Source organism: Sturnus vulgaris, chromosome 7 (genome assembly GCF_052056855.1).
Source record: "Sturnus vulgaris isolate bStuVul1 chromosome 7, bStuVul1.hap1, whole genome shotgun sequence".
NCBI lineage: Eukaryota > Metazoa > Chordata > Aves > Passeriformes > Sturnidae > Sturnus > Sturnus vulgaris.
This window is the reverse complement of record NC_142249.1, coordinates 9,574,227-9,591,081: the sequence shown is the minus strand read 5'-3', so window position 1 is coordinate 9,591,081 and position 16,855 is coordinate 9,574,227.

Sequence of the window (16,855 nt, the reverse complement as noted above, 5' to 3'; positions counted from 1 at the left end):
ATGCATGGATGTCAGTCAACATGTAGACAAATGACAGGCATAGACACTATTATTGACAACTGCTTAGAAAACAAACAAAATATCGTGCAGTAGAGTAATTCTGTCAACAAGGAGAATAACAGTAACTTTTCCAAAGAGCAAATGACAGTATCACTTTCACTTACATGACAGGAAAAATGGTAAAAGAAATGGATGTGACCCAGAATTCCCACAGCCAAGACAATGTGTAAGTGTCCTTGGCTGAAATGATTGTTGCTTGTCATTCCCCAGTGAGAATTTTGAGAAGTCATTGCAGGCTTTTTGATGTATGAATATCAGTGTGTAGAAGTCAGGTGTAGGCATATGTATTTTCCATACTTTTTCTTTTCCCATTGTACAGCAAGTAATCTCAGAGCACGAATAGCTGTACTGAAGCAATATAAATAGTCATCTCTGAATTTTTTCCAAAAAATGTTTGATTGCCAGGTTATACCCTCAGCACCAGCAAAGTTAGTCAGACCCTCTCAGTCGTACTCCTTGTAGCTGCTGAGATTGTATAAGGCCTAACTGAAGCTGACAGAAGTAATTTTTATTGCCTTCAGTGACTTTTAAATCAGGCAGAAAATGCTGCTTGCTCTCAAAAAGGGTTAATACTTTATGATCTTCAATCTAATGAATGGAGACCAGTGGTAAATCAAAGTGGAAGGAAGAGCTTTGCAGGCAAGATGCAGTAAAGCTTCATTTTCTTTTTCAAAATCTAACTTACTTAAATTTTACATCAAAAGTTGTGGAGGTGTAAATCCCTATTACCACCCTAAGATATATTTGCCTCGTCACTGCTTGAGATGCTGACTGAATACACATAGTTTAATTTAAAGATGGCATTTAACAACAGAATTTTTTAAAGCCTTTAGTAATGTCATAATGATAGATAGCACTTAATTCAGTCAAGAATGACCCGATACAGTTATCTATAATTTGCATTAACAATGTTGAACTGACAGTAAATTCAATTAATTCTTCAATTTTATGCTCTTAACATTTAAAAGCCTACCCTCACTTTAAAATCAGTTGTCATTATTTCAAGGATGGGATTCTTAATGTTAAACCCCTATTAAGTCCATATTTTCTCCCCTATAAGGTTGCTATGAATTATTTTGTGATGTTTTTGTGGAATGCTGGTCAATAAGCAGTTTTTTGTGGATGTGTCTTTGACTTAAGGATCTCTCTGTTGGACATTGATTTATGCTGTTGAATAGAACACTGGAACAAGTGTTCTCATAGTGCAGACCAGGAGCTTGAGTTGATGTTTCCTCTTCCATGTTCACTGCTGTCAAGGAACACCCATGACTGTAGGCAATAATTTATAACAACAGTGTTGCATTGACTGGTTTTAGTTACTCTGGGGATTTTTTTAGGAATGTTAGGTATGTATTTATGCCATCTTTACAGAAATGCATAGCACATGAGGTTATTTGGATTAGTTAGCATGGTTTTACATCACAGTTGGTAGAAAGCTGGAAGACAAGGCCAAGAATAAAGGTTAAGGGAGGCAAACCAAATAACTGAGGGTTGACTGAGGTTCAAACCCCTTCTGAATTCTGAGTGCTCCAGCACAGGTTTTCTGTGATTCACTCTGTGAAGCTGTGTTATCATTTTGCTCTATATATTCCAATATACATAAGTCCTCTCAGACCCCAGAGAGAACACTTCCAATGGGTAATTTCAGGTCTGACTGCCACAACCAGCCCAGCCTTTGGTTTGGTGTTTCTGATGGTTTGAGCTGCAAGCTCTTTCAGCCAAGCTGCTTTGTGCTACATTTCCATTTCTTCAGTGAAGCTGCACTACCTGCTGCTTGGCAACTTAATTGGAAATCAAAGATGATGCAAACACAAGGTCTGTTCCCAAAGCTGGGTGAGACTCTGGTGGAAGGGCTTCTGCTGCTTGAATTTTAAACACTGTGTTGTTAAACCTCTTACATCATCTGTGTGTTAGTGGTTGTGTCAACCAGCTGGGATAGTCCATCCAGGCCCCGTTGACATCAACATGTTTTACATTGCTGCTCTTCCCTGTCATTTTGGATGATAGCTGAAAATAAGGTATGACCAGGTATTGAAAATTTTAATTTTTACCTACGTTTACCCCACTTGCCTGATATTTTAATTTTAAAGTAGGGTGTCAAACAGAAAAAGAAACCCTGGGTTGAATTCTAGTCTTTGTGAAGGAAGTGTCAAACCCTCTTGAGGGAACTTGACCCAGCTTTGTACCTGTTATTCATGTATCAGTGAAATTAACTTTAATTGTTAATGAATCCAAATACTGCATTTTAAAAATCTAAGCATGAACAAAGAGGGGAAAAAAACCTGTAAATACTGGGCAGTTTCACAGATTTTTCAGCTGCTGTAACTAAGTGCAGCTTCACAGAACAGAGAAGGGCACTTCACTTAACAGCACTGTAGAATTAAACCAGGGAAATGGCATAAAAATTGAAATGGATTTTAGAGTTATAATCTGAGGAAACAGAGTAAAGAAAAACATGCAAAGTTGGGCATTGCTTCTGTGAAAGGAGAAGTTAAGTTGTACATCCACGTACCTTACATTAAGGAAAAGCATTAGTATTCAAGCTGAACAGTGTCATGGAAAAACTAGTTTATTTTTTTAAGCATGCAAAACTTCTGTCAGTTGACAAGGGGTAAGCTCAGCATATTAATGTGTATCCCTTCTTACCTGTTGTTTGGTGAAATGCTTAAGATTGCTGGCATTTTCCATCTGGAATTTTATATGAATGGCAGATCCTGACTGTGATGGTCCAAATGCAACAGCTGGAATAGAGTTTCACTGTGAAACTGCCAAGTCTTTCAGACAGGTGCCTAATAATGCAATAGTTTGTTGTAACTATGAGTAAAGTGTAATTTAGCTGATATAATTACTTTATTAGATGTTTAGAGCCACTAATTTGAAATAGACTTCATTCTTCTGTTAACTGTTCACATAGGAAAGACTGTAATCATCTGGCAAACTAGCAGCTCTTGGATTAAAATTTAAACCTACCGTGGGCTTCAAACTGCTTTGCATTTACTCTTAGAAGAAAAGGGAAGTTAAATAATTTTGTCATGTTAATTTATCTTAGGAAACTGGATTGCAAGGCTCTGAATTGCAGTCATTATGTAAGCATGTAAAGTATTATCAACTACAAGATTAATCTGATGAGGTGTGGATGGATTAGTGCATGTGCAAAGACCATTTGAGAACATTTCAGTTTTTGCCGTGTTTGCTAGGGCTAGTTGCATCCAGTTATAAAAGAGACTCTAAAATGGCAGTGGTTTACATGTCCTAAATGTTAAGGCTTTGGTTAAAACAAAAGGAACAAAATTATTTTTATTTTAGCTGATCATGAGGTTTGTACTAAGGCTTTGAGTAGTACTTTATTGTAACAGCTCATTTTCCTTTTCATTTGATACCCTCATATACACCTTGTTTCTCTATTAAACTAGAAAGATTTAGTTTCTTAAAGAGCCTTCAAGGAAGCTGTTATAAAGCCTTTTCTCAAAACAAGAAGTAAAAAATGGAGCCTGAACACATGAGATTACATTAAATTTTAGTTTATGTTGCTTTTTTTAGGAAATAAAAATAGGAGAGAGCAAGAGTTTATTGCTTAATAAGTATCAGCTATTATCATAAAAAGGATCATAATTTTGAGTTTTATTTTTATTTCGACCAAAACACTTTTAGATAATAAATGTTGCAATGGAATCTTGTCTTTTATAGGTAGTTGTTAAAACAAGCTAAATGCTTTCCATTTGTGGATAACAAATTGATGCTTTAAGTTTAAGAATTACTGTGCCAAAAATCTAGTATTTCCTTGTAGTTTATAAAATGGACTGTTTCTGGTTATTTCTTTGACCTGTGAATTAAGGGCATTACCTCAGGTGGAATGCCAAAAAAAAAAAATATAGACTGTGATGCTGTGTTGTCTCCATTACTAGGAACAATTTTTGGGCTGGACAAGTTCTGATTCAGATAATTGCACTTTCTAGATTTCTACTTGAGATATTTTGTGGACTGTTTTAAGGGTATTTTCACTTTTTTCATTGTACATTTTTAGGATTTTCTAAGTGTGTGTTTATAAAAAGCAGCACCCAAATTAATTGCATCTTATATGTACAGAAGAACTACTTTATAGTATTTTAAACTGCAAATGCAATGTTAGTATGTGTGGAAATGAAATTTAACTCACTTTGTGGACTTGAAATATATCCCTAAGCAGTTATTGCAAAATCTTATCAAATTCTCGAGCAAGAAACAAAGCTTTTTCTAAATGGAATTTTTATGAACTGTTTTAAGGACTGTTTACTGGAAAGCTGCCTAATCACTTTATTCCCTGGGTAATGGCTGGGATATGTGTGCTGAATTAGTAGTAGGAATATGCTCAACTACACAGGCAGGGAACACTTGATACTGCTTTTGTTGATGCATGTAAATCACAGAACATGTAGAAAAATTTTGAAAGTAGCCTCATTTAATTGTATCAGCCCAGAAATGGGATGGATGTATGCAATGAGGTCAAACAATCCTGTAAATCAAGCAATTCCTGTGCCAGGCACTCAGCAGAGTTTTAGTGCTGTGTGTGGCTTTGGGGGCAAGTGAACTCTCTGTGAGGAAAGCCAGAAATCTTCCAGAGGCTCTTCTCCCTCAGGGCTGGGATTTGCACTTGGTGTAGTCCATGCCTGGTCTGTGCAGAACACCAACACTTAGTGAGCAGAGCAACCTGCAGAGTGGCATTTCAATAAATATTCCAGTGGTCATTACAGTCGTGATGAAATCAACTTGCACAGGCTTCTCCTCCATCTGAACAGTGCCTTGCTTCAGTGATTTTTAAGGAAATTGGTGAAACTTTTTTTTTTTTTAAGTGGTAGAAATAATAATTAAAATCTGTCAGTTAAAAAGATTTGGGAATACATTTAATTTATAGAAAGATTAGGTATATCAGGGAAAAAAATTCCACTTTGCTGGCATTCTTCTGTTTGGGCCATTGCCAAGGAACTAAAATGGGTGAAGAGGAAATTACTCTTAACACAGTGTGCTGTGTGTGGCTTCCTGGGGACTTTACCTTTATGGTGAGTGTGTCTCTGAACACAATGAAGCTGTGTCTGCTAAATCCAGTTAAGGAGATTTCCAGTTTAGTCTTTTGGCCGTGGAAGAGTCCCTAACGTGCACCTGGGACATAAGATTGTCCAAAAGCAGCGTTCCCATTGCACATTGTGAGGAATCTTGGCCTTCATTCTGCTGGTTTAGTTTGATGTTTCCATGCTCTTCTATAAAAGAATAATTTCCTTTCTGTTTGCTTTCTCTGTGCAGTGCCTGCATTCACAGCTGTCTAGTTTTACCTTTTCTTCAGCTGCCTCTTTTCCACACTGAAGTGCCCTTGTCTACTTAGTCCTTTCTTTTATGGAAGCTGTTCAATAGCTGGAGTTAAACTTCTTGCCCTGCTCTGAATTTCGTGTTTGAGGATGAGGCAGTCACCACTGACTGAAGGAGGGCACTCCTTTGCTTAGTTATGCAGCTCTTTTGAGGTTTGAAAGGGACAGAGAAATGGAAGGGAATGGATTTGGTTCATAAATACTTTTACATTAATAATAATTGCAATTTAAAGCAATGACTGTATTATAGTAGGCAACCATTACTGCTTTATATACTCTTCAAAAAGCAAGGTTATGTGAAATAATTCAAAATAGCCTCCCTAGAATGGTAATTCTGTGAGGAGCAGTAATTCTAAGACTAGTGTGGTACGAGGAAATTACTGGGCATGGGCAAAAATAATAGAAAAGTGAGTGACCTGAAGCTACTGCCATGTCCAAGTGCTTGCATTCTACATTCAGTCTTGCTTAAAATATTTGTGTGTCTTCCTTCATTTGGACATCATAAAGCCATGACTTCTTTAAGGGGAGGCTCTTAACCCTTTCCCAGTTTTGTGCCTTTGGTTCTCGTGGATGTAAATCCAAGCCAGTTGTAAAATCTTTTATTTCTTCTTGGAATTTAGCAGTGTTGTTACCAAGTGCTAAAAAGAATTCCACGTGTTTTATTGTTATCAAAAGCATTTCCAGGAGTGTGAGTGAGGAATGGGAATCCATGACCCAGGAATGGTGGGTCCCTGTCTATCTCTGCAGTGTTTCAGAGTGTGCATCAGTGCATCCCTGAATTTTTTGAGCAAATGTGTTAAAAAGGTAAATGTTCCCATTCCAATTAAGCCATGGAAAAAAAAAATCTGTTTTATCACAGTATGTTTTTTAGTTCTTAAAAAAAAATTCTTCTACCCAGTAAATAAAAGACTTATTTTACTTCTTAAAATTTTTAAATATGGAAGATGTATTGATCACAGCTGAAAGAGGTTTTTAGTTATGTATGGCACACTTGTGAATTCCTTAGCAAACCTATTATTTTCTTTTTTTATAAAATATGTCTGTGAAATGTTTTGGCGTTTTCTATTGGGAAATATTTTTCTGCAAAACACACTTTAATGGGAATAAAAAATACACTGGCTGGTATAAAGATGGAATCATATCTCTAGGCATTTATACCAGAATAATCTTGAATCTAGAGGAAACTTGGATGTGGGGAGGAGAGTGGAGGTTTTGAAAATGTGAGAGGGCTTTTGCTCCCACCAGTTGTGTTTTCATGCTTGTTTACTTGGGGTAACATAGTTCATGCTTCACTGTAAAACTTTTAAGTGCCTTCAGCATGTTGAATAAGAAGATGTAGTTTATAAAATAGCATTTATTTTGCTGTGGATGTAGTGCTTTATCATCTACATAGAAGGACTTGCAATTACATACGTTGTATCTCAAGTGAAACAAGAACTTAAGAGAACTCCATGGAGTTCAATGAGCCTATTTCTAGCTGTGTTCACAGCAGATTTCTACCCAGAAGCAAGATAAGCATATTTGGTGTTTTTAAAGGCTTTTCCAGACTCCAGCTCTTTTGAAGCAGGCATTTAATGAGTTTCTGTGTATTTAGCAACCTTCATCAGATGCCTTTATATCAACTTGTGCAGGCTGCCTTTGGGCTTATATGAAAAATCAGGCATAGATTATAAAATGTGAGAATACTTTTTCTCTGTGAATGCTTGAGAAATCTCATGCTCTTTTAACACAATTTAGTACTTCAAGCCTGAGCAGCTCTAGTCCCAGGGAAAATCGATAGAATTTTGTCATTACGGTCATGTCTGTCAATTATAGCTAGATTCATGTGGTCATGTAAGATTATAAATTTGTGCCAACCTCTCAGTCACAGATGTTCCAGCTGTGAAGACATGTGGCACTATTTATTCTACTCTTTTTTTCATAAAGACCACAGGGGGAAAACATTGTCCCTACCCAGAGACTGTAACAGTTATTCTGAAAGTACCTTTCAATCTTCCTCTCCATGCTGAGATGATGGCATTAGGTCTTTTTAGCCCTCACATGTTTGTTTCAAACTCCCACAGCTCACAAAATTAATTTCTGGTGGGAACACAATGTCATGATGAGGCAGGTTACTCTGACTGGGCTTTTCCTTTATCTGCTACACAAAGCATCTGATTCACTTTCTATTAATTGCCACCAGCTATGGGGACTGCCTGGTGCTTTTCCTTTGGAGCTTTTGGCCATTTGAGCTCATTCTCAGGTTTGCTGTTTGGAAAAGTAGAGATGACAGGAGGGGAAGGAAGGATGTAGTAGAAAGAGGCTGACTTAGCCCAAAACTTAAAGCACATCCCAGCTGTAGGGTGGCAGGGAATGGTTATTTTTTGTGGAGCACTGTATTTTACTTAAATGCAGCACAATATTACTTGTCTCAACTTCTTTTCTTTTTTTTTCCCAAAACCCTATGAGCAAAGGAAACTGCAAAAAATTGCTTTTTAACTAATTATAAAAAAATCCAATAACACTAGCAGCTTATTTCTTTCTGACTAAATATAATGAGATTGGAGCATTGCTTCATCAGGAGAATGACCTAATACAATAGCTTATTGAACCATGAAAGATTCATTAAAACTACCATGCAAGGTTTTTTTTGGGGCAATGTTTTATGCAGTAGACTTTTTTTCATTTAAAAACAACTCCAAAGTCTAAAGCAGTTGCTGCATGTAGTTGTAATCCATTTTCTAACACTAGGCAACAGAACTCATTTTTAATTACCTAGTATGTTATAAAGATGTTACAGAAAAAATCCTCCTAACTGAGCTGCACTTCATTTGTTGGAGGCTGAAGTTTGCAGCCATGTGACTTTGCAAAATACCTGGATGTTACACATTGGGATTTTGCACAAAAATTCAGGAGTTGGTGATAATTTTTGAATTGCCAGAAAATTCCCATTTCCTGCTGACCTAAATGAAGGAGCTATCCCTTCTCTGAGATGGGAGTTGCAGTGTGTCTGTACAGCTTTTGCAATACAGAGGCAGTGTCTCACAAAGGGCTTAAGGCCACCAGCTTGTGTCAGCTTCATTCTATCCACTCCCTTGCAAAGTTCCCAAAACCAAGTTTTTCTAGCCTTTGTAAATAAGGATATTCTGAACCCTGCAAACCGTAGTGACAAGGCAAATACTGCTCTTTCCATCAGTTGTTTTTTTTTTGTTCAATAAGCTTCCTAAACCTGACCATCATAACAAAAACTCGACAAAGATGGAATAAACTAGTGAGCCTCATTATTTCCTCTTGTATCTGTAGGATGGAGATGAGAATTACCTCGACTTATAGTCGAGTTCTGTCCCTGAAACAGCTCTGAGTGTTTAAGCCAGAACTTTTAAAGCCAGTCAAGTTTCCCCTTTTAAGACCAATCTTTCCCTGGCATGCAGCTCATCCTGGCAGCCTGATGAGAAATCACTCATAGCAAGGAGGAGTCAAAGGAGGATGAAGTGATGCTGCCTTCTATGTAAATTCTGTGTTAAGTGCCTCCCTTGTACACTCCTTCTGTTTTTAGGGCATGAGATGTTTTTTTCAGATGTATCTCAGGAGGAAAGAGGGTTTACCTCTCCCCTGTGAAGGCAGCCTGGGTTTGTGCACGTTGCCAGGACTAGTCAAACATGCACACAGGCTTTAGTGCCTGCTGCTTCAACACATGCTCTGGACATTTTCCTAGCTGGCAGAAGAAAGGGTGGTGAGGACAGTTCCATCAATTGAACTGAACTGTAGAATTTCATATCTAGTGTTTTAGTTCATTTTTAAAGCATTTGCAAAACATCATCTTTCCTTGTGGTTCTGTGTGCCTTCTCTTACTGTTATTGGGGTACTGTATCATTCTATGTAATGTTTGAGGGTAGCTCAAAAAAAAATTAACAGTTTGAGATTTCCTTACACCTTATTTATTGAGGTCATAAATTAGTCCTATTTTTTTTCTGACAAACAGATGCCTTATCTTTATACATCAAGCTTAGTGTATTAAAGTCTCTATTGTTTCAGAACCCTCAGTTATCATGAATACAAAGGACAGTTTAAAATGGGTCAGTTTAGTTGAAGACTAATGGATACAAAGCTGAGGGGACATAATGTACCCTTTAGGATCATACTTGTTTTTGATATGTAAGCTTGTTTAGAATTGCTTAAAAGACAAACAGATAAAACTCTTGTCTAATAATAAATGTATATTCATGCTTTTTCCATCACTAGAAAATGTGTATTTTTATTTATTTAAGCCTGAAGCATCTCACTGCTGATAATAGTTGGTCTGAGTGCAGATGTATATTTGATGTGGTACTTGTGCTATACAATATATGTGTATTATAGTGCTGGACAGGTGTGATGTTATGTTTTTATGTTGAGATATTCAATAAACATTTTAACTGGAGAGTATCCAAAGCTCCCCCAGATAGCTAGATTGACAGCAGTAATGGGAAAGCTGAATATGAGAGTCTGGCTGAAGATGTTAGATTAAAAACAAAAAAGAAATAAAAGTGAGTTTATCATTTGTTGCTAGTGAGTAATCTCCAGTGGAGATGGAATAATCACATAGGAACTGCACAAGAAAGTATTTACCTAAAATTAAAATCCATCCCTGAAAATGGACCATGGGTTGGAAGTGGTGCATTTATCTGTTCTTGTAATAAATCCACTCCTGCCAATGTCAGTTTGCCTGGATTCAGTGCTTTTCTCCATTTACTCCCTTTGTACAACATCTACAAGTATTAGGAGGAAAATATCTGGTTTGGATAAGCAATTATTCTGCAGCCATAGATAAGATGCTTTGGTACAGCTCTTTATTTTAATAATCGTTTCAGCCACTACAGTGCTTTACAGCTCAGTTCTGCCAGCTGATTTTCTCTCTTTAAGCCAGAGGTTTAATTTAAAATGCTTTCAGCTGAAATAGTAATAATAAACAAATCCCCTTTTGTTGTTTTTATGTGGTTTTACTGTTTGTATATTCAAAATTATGAGAAACAGGCCTAAAAAGGTAAAGTTTAAACGAATGGGATTTCAAAATGAGGTTGAACACAACTTTGTGCATTGTGTCTGACACTTGGATGTTGTCTCAGTCTTCTGAACTGACTTCATTAAAAAAACCAAAACACTGAGAGAAACTCCAAAAAACACCCTGACCCCCCCCCAAAAAAACCACCCTGTAATACTTCTCCAGAATCTGCCGATGTTCTGTTGGCTTTCTTCTTACTTTACTCCAAACTCTGAACAAATTTCAGAATAACTAAGTTTTCAAGCTTCACAAAATACTTCACCTATTTTTTAAGCTTTTTTTCTGATTTAAATCAAGCTTAAAACCCCCTCTTCTTTTACTAATTTGAACAAGAATTGCTAACTAGTTACTTGTTTATGCCATCAAAAATGGAAATACCTGCTTTACATTGTAAATTAATTCTGTTCTTATAGTCTTTATGTGTTTCATATTCCACTGCTGATTACTTTGCCTGACAAATACAATTTTAAATCTACTTTTTTGTTACTTGAAGCACCAAGACAGTATTTAATTCTACTTCAATTTTATGGCACTCTGAGTTACGATACATAGGAATTCTTTGTGAAATGTCCTGGCTAGCCTAGTGTAAAATTGATATTTTTTTGTGATTTTTGTTGTTTGTTTTTTTTTTTCCCAAACTGTATTATAGCACTTATTGTTACAACTGTCTTATAATGATGTTATGTCTGTCCAAAATTTTAACACTTTGGTAAGAAAAGTTTAGGAACTTTGCCAAAAGGCCTGTGGGATGGTTGGATTTTTTTCTTAAGCTTAAGATCTCCTTGAGTTGTCATTCTGGATAGATTTCTGAAGAGAATTAATTTCAAATGCTAAACTAGGTCAGATTAATCTAATAACAACTTGAGCAATACTCCACTTTGCAAGGAATCCTGGTGAAAGGAAAGTTGGAAACATGAGAGCACTCAAAATACACCAAGCCCAGTCGGATTTAGGGAAGTACAAATGTTTGTGAAATAATTGTAGCATGTTGAGGAACAGGAATTATTATTTTTTCTATTATATTTTTGTTTCTCCTCCTTTGCTCCATCTGTATTCAGAATTATTCCTACTTCTCACATGGAACTAAGGAAAACTTTCAAACAGCAGCTTCTGTGTCCAGCTATGACTACTAGATTCTGAACATGGCTATTTAGGACTGAGCAAGAATGGGGGATGCTTTATCACCATTGAAGTATAATTTTACAGAATCCTGAGTCATGGTGTCCCTCAAGTATAAAGCTGTCATACAGCTCTACCTATAGACACAATATAAATAGATCTATAAAATATGGTAATAAATAATAAAGAAAAAATGCTCTCTATATTTTTTGTATGTTTATGGTGACAAGTGTTAAAGGAAAACCTTGACAGCTAGAAAACTTGAAATGCTTTTCATTGATTTGGAAGTGACATTGAATTGTGTGCTCTTCCTGACTTCTGATACTACTGGCAATTTATTTCCTTCCATGCCAAAAATCAGACCGTGTCCATCACATCGTATTAAAAAGAAATTTCATCATCTTTTAAAAAAAGTCCTGATGAATGTAAGTGCACATGCCTTGCAGGGTTTTCCAGGGGCCTGCTGTGCAATGGTCCAGATTCAATATTTTTTGTTAGCTGCCTGAGCAGGCAAAAGCAGAAAGTCATGATTGTGATAATCACAACTCGGTTGTTGCCAAATATACTTCCTGCAACTAGCCTACTAACCCTTGGTGGATTAAATACATGAGAGAAATCCATCAAAAGGAAATCTAATAGCTGTCCTCAGTGTGAGCCTGACTTAGGGAAGAAAACTGTTTCTCCTGCTTAGGCTAGAAAAATGGTACTTCTAAGAGTTCTGGAAACAATTCCCAATATAAATGGGATGGAGTAGAATTAAATGTGAGAATCTGAGGGTTTGCCTCTCATGGTGACTTCAGTCAGCAGAAATGTCTATGTTGTAAAAGAGAAGGTAAATAAAATCCTCCACCCTTCCTTTCCTGGTTGTAGGAGGCTCTAGACCTCTTAGCTTCTGGCATTTACTTTAGTCTTCTCTGTTGAGTTCTCATTAGGGAGTTCTTCTCTTTGCCAGTTATTTTCACAAATTTGGTGTTGGTTGTATAAATTTATTATAAGTTTATTGCTAATTAATATGGACAAATCAGAAGACTGGTGTTTTCTTACAGCTGCAATCTCATTGCATTCTCCTGTGGCCTCTCATGAATTCTTCAGTAGTTAAATTTAGTAGCATCATTATGTCCTTAAGTTAATAAAAGAGACTGCAAAGTTAAATTGCTGTTAAATAATAAATTATATTGCATCAGTTGAAAGTCTAATACAGTAGTATAAAAGAATGGCTTGAATTGCCTGAATTTTCCCAGGGCATATGAGTGCAGTGACAGCTTGATTCAAGCTGTGAAGAATCATACAACTATTCCATGTAGGAATCATGGCTCCTTGACAGGAGCTTGCCTGGCATTTCAGCTGCTGGCCATCTGTAGGTCTGTGACATTCTTCCTGCATAACCATCCCTCTGACATCCCTTGACCCATCAATTCATATCATTGATACTCCCAGTCAGAATCCCATCATTGCATAATTCCAGAGTTCCACCTTTGGCAAATTCCTGCTTTCCTGCTCGTCCCTAGTGGGATCACTGCTGCAAGGGTGACTTTCCAAACCAGTCATTTTATCTATGTCAGCTGCAATTCAGATTCCTGTTTTTCAACTTCCAAACTTTGCTGGTTTCTGTTGTATAAGCCCATACCTGCTGTATGTATACCTTTGCATACCTGAGAGGTCATTGCTCTATTTAAATGTGCCAGTGATAACTCCCTTTCTCAGAAGGTGGAGGAGCTTTGCAAAGTATCTGAAAAGCTACTATTTTATTTCTTTAAAAAATGACTTTTAACTTAGGAATCGGAATGTCTTCCTGGTGTGTTGATACTGTCACCTAGGCCAAGAGATCTTCTTTTTTGGGTACTCCTCTGTTCTGGTTATGTCTGAATTCTTCTGTCTTTCACAACAAAGTTGTATGATCATGTGCAGGGACTTGCATATATGACAATTCTCTTTAGTTTAGTCTGCTTTTCTGCTTTTCATTGACCCCACTTACTGGGGTCAATATCTTTCAACTCTTCAGCATTGATCAAGGTTCAACACCTGTGCATTTGCTAAAGCATCTTGAGGTGCTTATGGGTGAAAGTCACTCCTGATTTTGATTGATTTCTGGCTGAAGCACTGAGCATTGTTCACAGAGTCGTGGGAAAATGAAAATTATTTTTATTTTTTTCTAAGTGTTCCTTATAATTTCCCAGTAGCAGGCTGAGCTCTCTATGCTATTAAATATTACTGTTATGTCCTTTAGGATCCAGACAGTTTTCCTAGATTTCGTTGGCCAGCTATTTTCTAATTAATTCTCTATCTCAGGCTTCTAAGGAGGGCTTTGCAGCTAAGCACAGATCCTGGTGTTGGTCACATGCAGACTTGAGCAGCAGTGAATGGCACTGATGATTTAAAGGACTTTATTCAGAGTACACAAAACAGAAGCTTATTAATCTTAGCGAAATAAACCAGGGAAGCTGGTTTACATTGCTGTAAGTCTGACTTTCACTGCTAAACCCCTTATATTTTGTTCATCACTTCAGATAAGAACCGAGTAACTGTAGCACTAATTGTTGTGGCTCTTTGCCTAAAAGTTGCACATAAGAAGCCTGGTTGATCTTAATGAATTGACTTATATGACTGATGAGAAAAAAACGAGCAAAACTGTGGGGTTTTTTGCATTTACGTTTTCAAATCAAGAAAAAAAATTGTGAATTTTGCATGTACCATTTTATTAGCAAAGCAAAGAATCAGCATTTTTTTGATGTTAATATCATACTATTTTGACAGAAAAAAGACAGATGATCCAAAAGTTGTTCCTCTTATATCCTGTCATGGCATGCAGCTGAGATGGGGAAACTTCATGCCACGTTAGTTGGTTTAAAAGTAAATGTAGAGTGTTTTGGGAAAGATGTTAACACACTCCTGCAAAGAGGCACAAAATGAAACGGGAACTTGCCAAATCCTAATGCTACTTGGGATTTAACTCTTTCAAAATAAAGTTTTTTAGGAAAAAAACACAGAATGATTTTTCTGAAGAGTACTCTGTTATGGCTGTTTTAGCTTTTTTCCAAAGTGGGAAGTTGCTGCAGTGATTAGGAATAAGTCAGTGTTATTCGTGTGTGTCCACTCTTTAGATTATTGGAAAAGTTTCCTTGATTTTTTATGTTTTTTTGCCATGCTTCTTTAATCTAAATTAACTTTTAAAACTACATGGCATCTTTATATAAATTTATAGAAAAATAAAATTCTGTTCTTGCATTTATAAAGTGAAAAGACTGACATTTTAAGGAGAGTCAGCTGACTTGTACCAATTCGATTCTCTCGTATTAGCAGAACATTTTTAACATCCTGTCAGGTGGAAGTGTTATCAGCTACCAGTGTATTTATCACCAGGCCAAGGTTGGGGTAGATTTGACCAGTCCCTGGGGAGTGAACCTTTAGTGTGAGCAGTGCAGCCTCAGAGGCTCAGGGGAAAGTGGCAGTCGTGGATTTACTCTGCATCTCGAGGGCACGTGGAGCTGCCAAAACAGGGAGCAGGGATGTTCCATCCCACTGAACAGCAGCCAGCCTCGGTACTGCTCCCACACACACTCATCCAGGACTTTGTCTCGCTATATATTTACTGCTCTGCGTGTGTTTGGCTTTTCAGGACCACTAAAAGGCAATGATGTGAGAAGTCCCTGTCAAGCCAGATGTTGTAATCAACACAGTTTTTTGCTCTGAAATACTCTGAAAGCGTGACTGTTTTTAAGGAAATGGGAGCATGCCTGTAACTGATACAAATTCTTTAAAATTACTACATTACTCTTAACTAACAACTGGTGACAGCTGAAACTTCTTACACTCATTCGAGATTAGAAGCTGAACTGTGTTTTAAGGTCAAACACGATGAAAGAATGACTTTGTAGGTCTATAGGTGGTGCTCTTGTCACTAGAGAAAGAATTCAGCCATGGGGAGCTGCTGCTGTTAGCACTGGTTTTTTATTGCTAATATTTTTGAACCAATCAGTCTCGTTGTCAAGATCAGATTGTTACTTCTCATCTATTTTTTTCCATGTGAGGAAAATGAGACAATATACGCTGTAGTTCTGAAATACGTTGTTTGGCTGCAGCATGTTTTCCAATTACTTTAGCAAGTCTGATTTTGGGACAGGTATTAGGTATGCAGAGATTTTAAGTGATATACATTGCACATAATGGAAAGCTTTCTGGAACATAAACATCCAGGCTGAAGCTTTTGTAGGGCTTAAGGATTACCATGGCAATTTTTAGACAGCCAGCCATGAACAAGGAGTAAAATCTGCTCCTGTACTGTGTGTTTGCAGATCAGTAGGAAGGATTGGCATTCAGAGAGGTGCAGATACATCCATTTCACACATTTCTATTTATTGTCTTGCAAACTTGCTGCTTCATTGGAGTGTAGTGTATGGACTAGATTTTACAGTGATCATGGAAGTGAGTTGGAAACTTTTGTATATGTACACAAGCAATATATACAATACATGAGCAAAAATGCATGGGAAATGCATTTGAAAGGAAACCTTGTGGGTATTAATCCTTCCACCAGCTCTTATCCCTGGGCTTTTGGAGGAGATGGGATGAAGATGAGAAAGATGTGGTGAATATGTAAATACAGGCATTTTTGGTATATTACGGATTTTAATTCACTGAATAGGCAGGTTTTCTGGTTTTGTGCCCTGAGCATGTGCCTAGGGTTTTTTGGGGGGTTGTTGTGGGTTTTTTTGCTATTTCCTTGTGTTTTATATAAATTGTTTTGGCTTTGATGACTATGGCGGAAAAAACTTAGAAACATCTATTTCTAGACAAGTGTGAGCCAATTTTACTGACTAAGAAGTGAATTTGGATTGTGGTAATCCCTGTTACTTTTTATGGAAGTACTATATGAATGTCTGCAACTCTGCAGTTAATGAACAATTCTAGAAAACTGGTGCTGAGCTAAAGGTGTGCTGACTGTTGGCTAAAAGTGTTCTGTATGTTCTGTAATGAATGCACAAAAATCCATTTGGTACCAATGCCCAGAGCAGCACTGTGTGACATGACTTGCAACTCCATTGCAATGTTGTGCCCTGATTCTGGATATTATTTTGGCTGTGAAACTTAGACAAGGGGAAAATATTGTACTTCTTCTGGGGGGTAAAGGCAAAATCTTGTATTCCTAAGCTGATTTTGAATCCAGTATTTCTTCAGTAATTAGTTTTGTGAAGAGCAAACAGAAACTATTTGTCCACCACTTAGAAACTATGGTAAATAATACGATTTTTATGAGGCTTCTCAAGATAGGTGCTAGGTTGAAGCATGAGATATTCCATCCTTAAAAAACATTAAAACA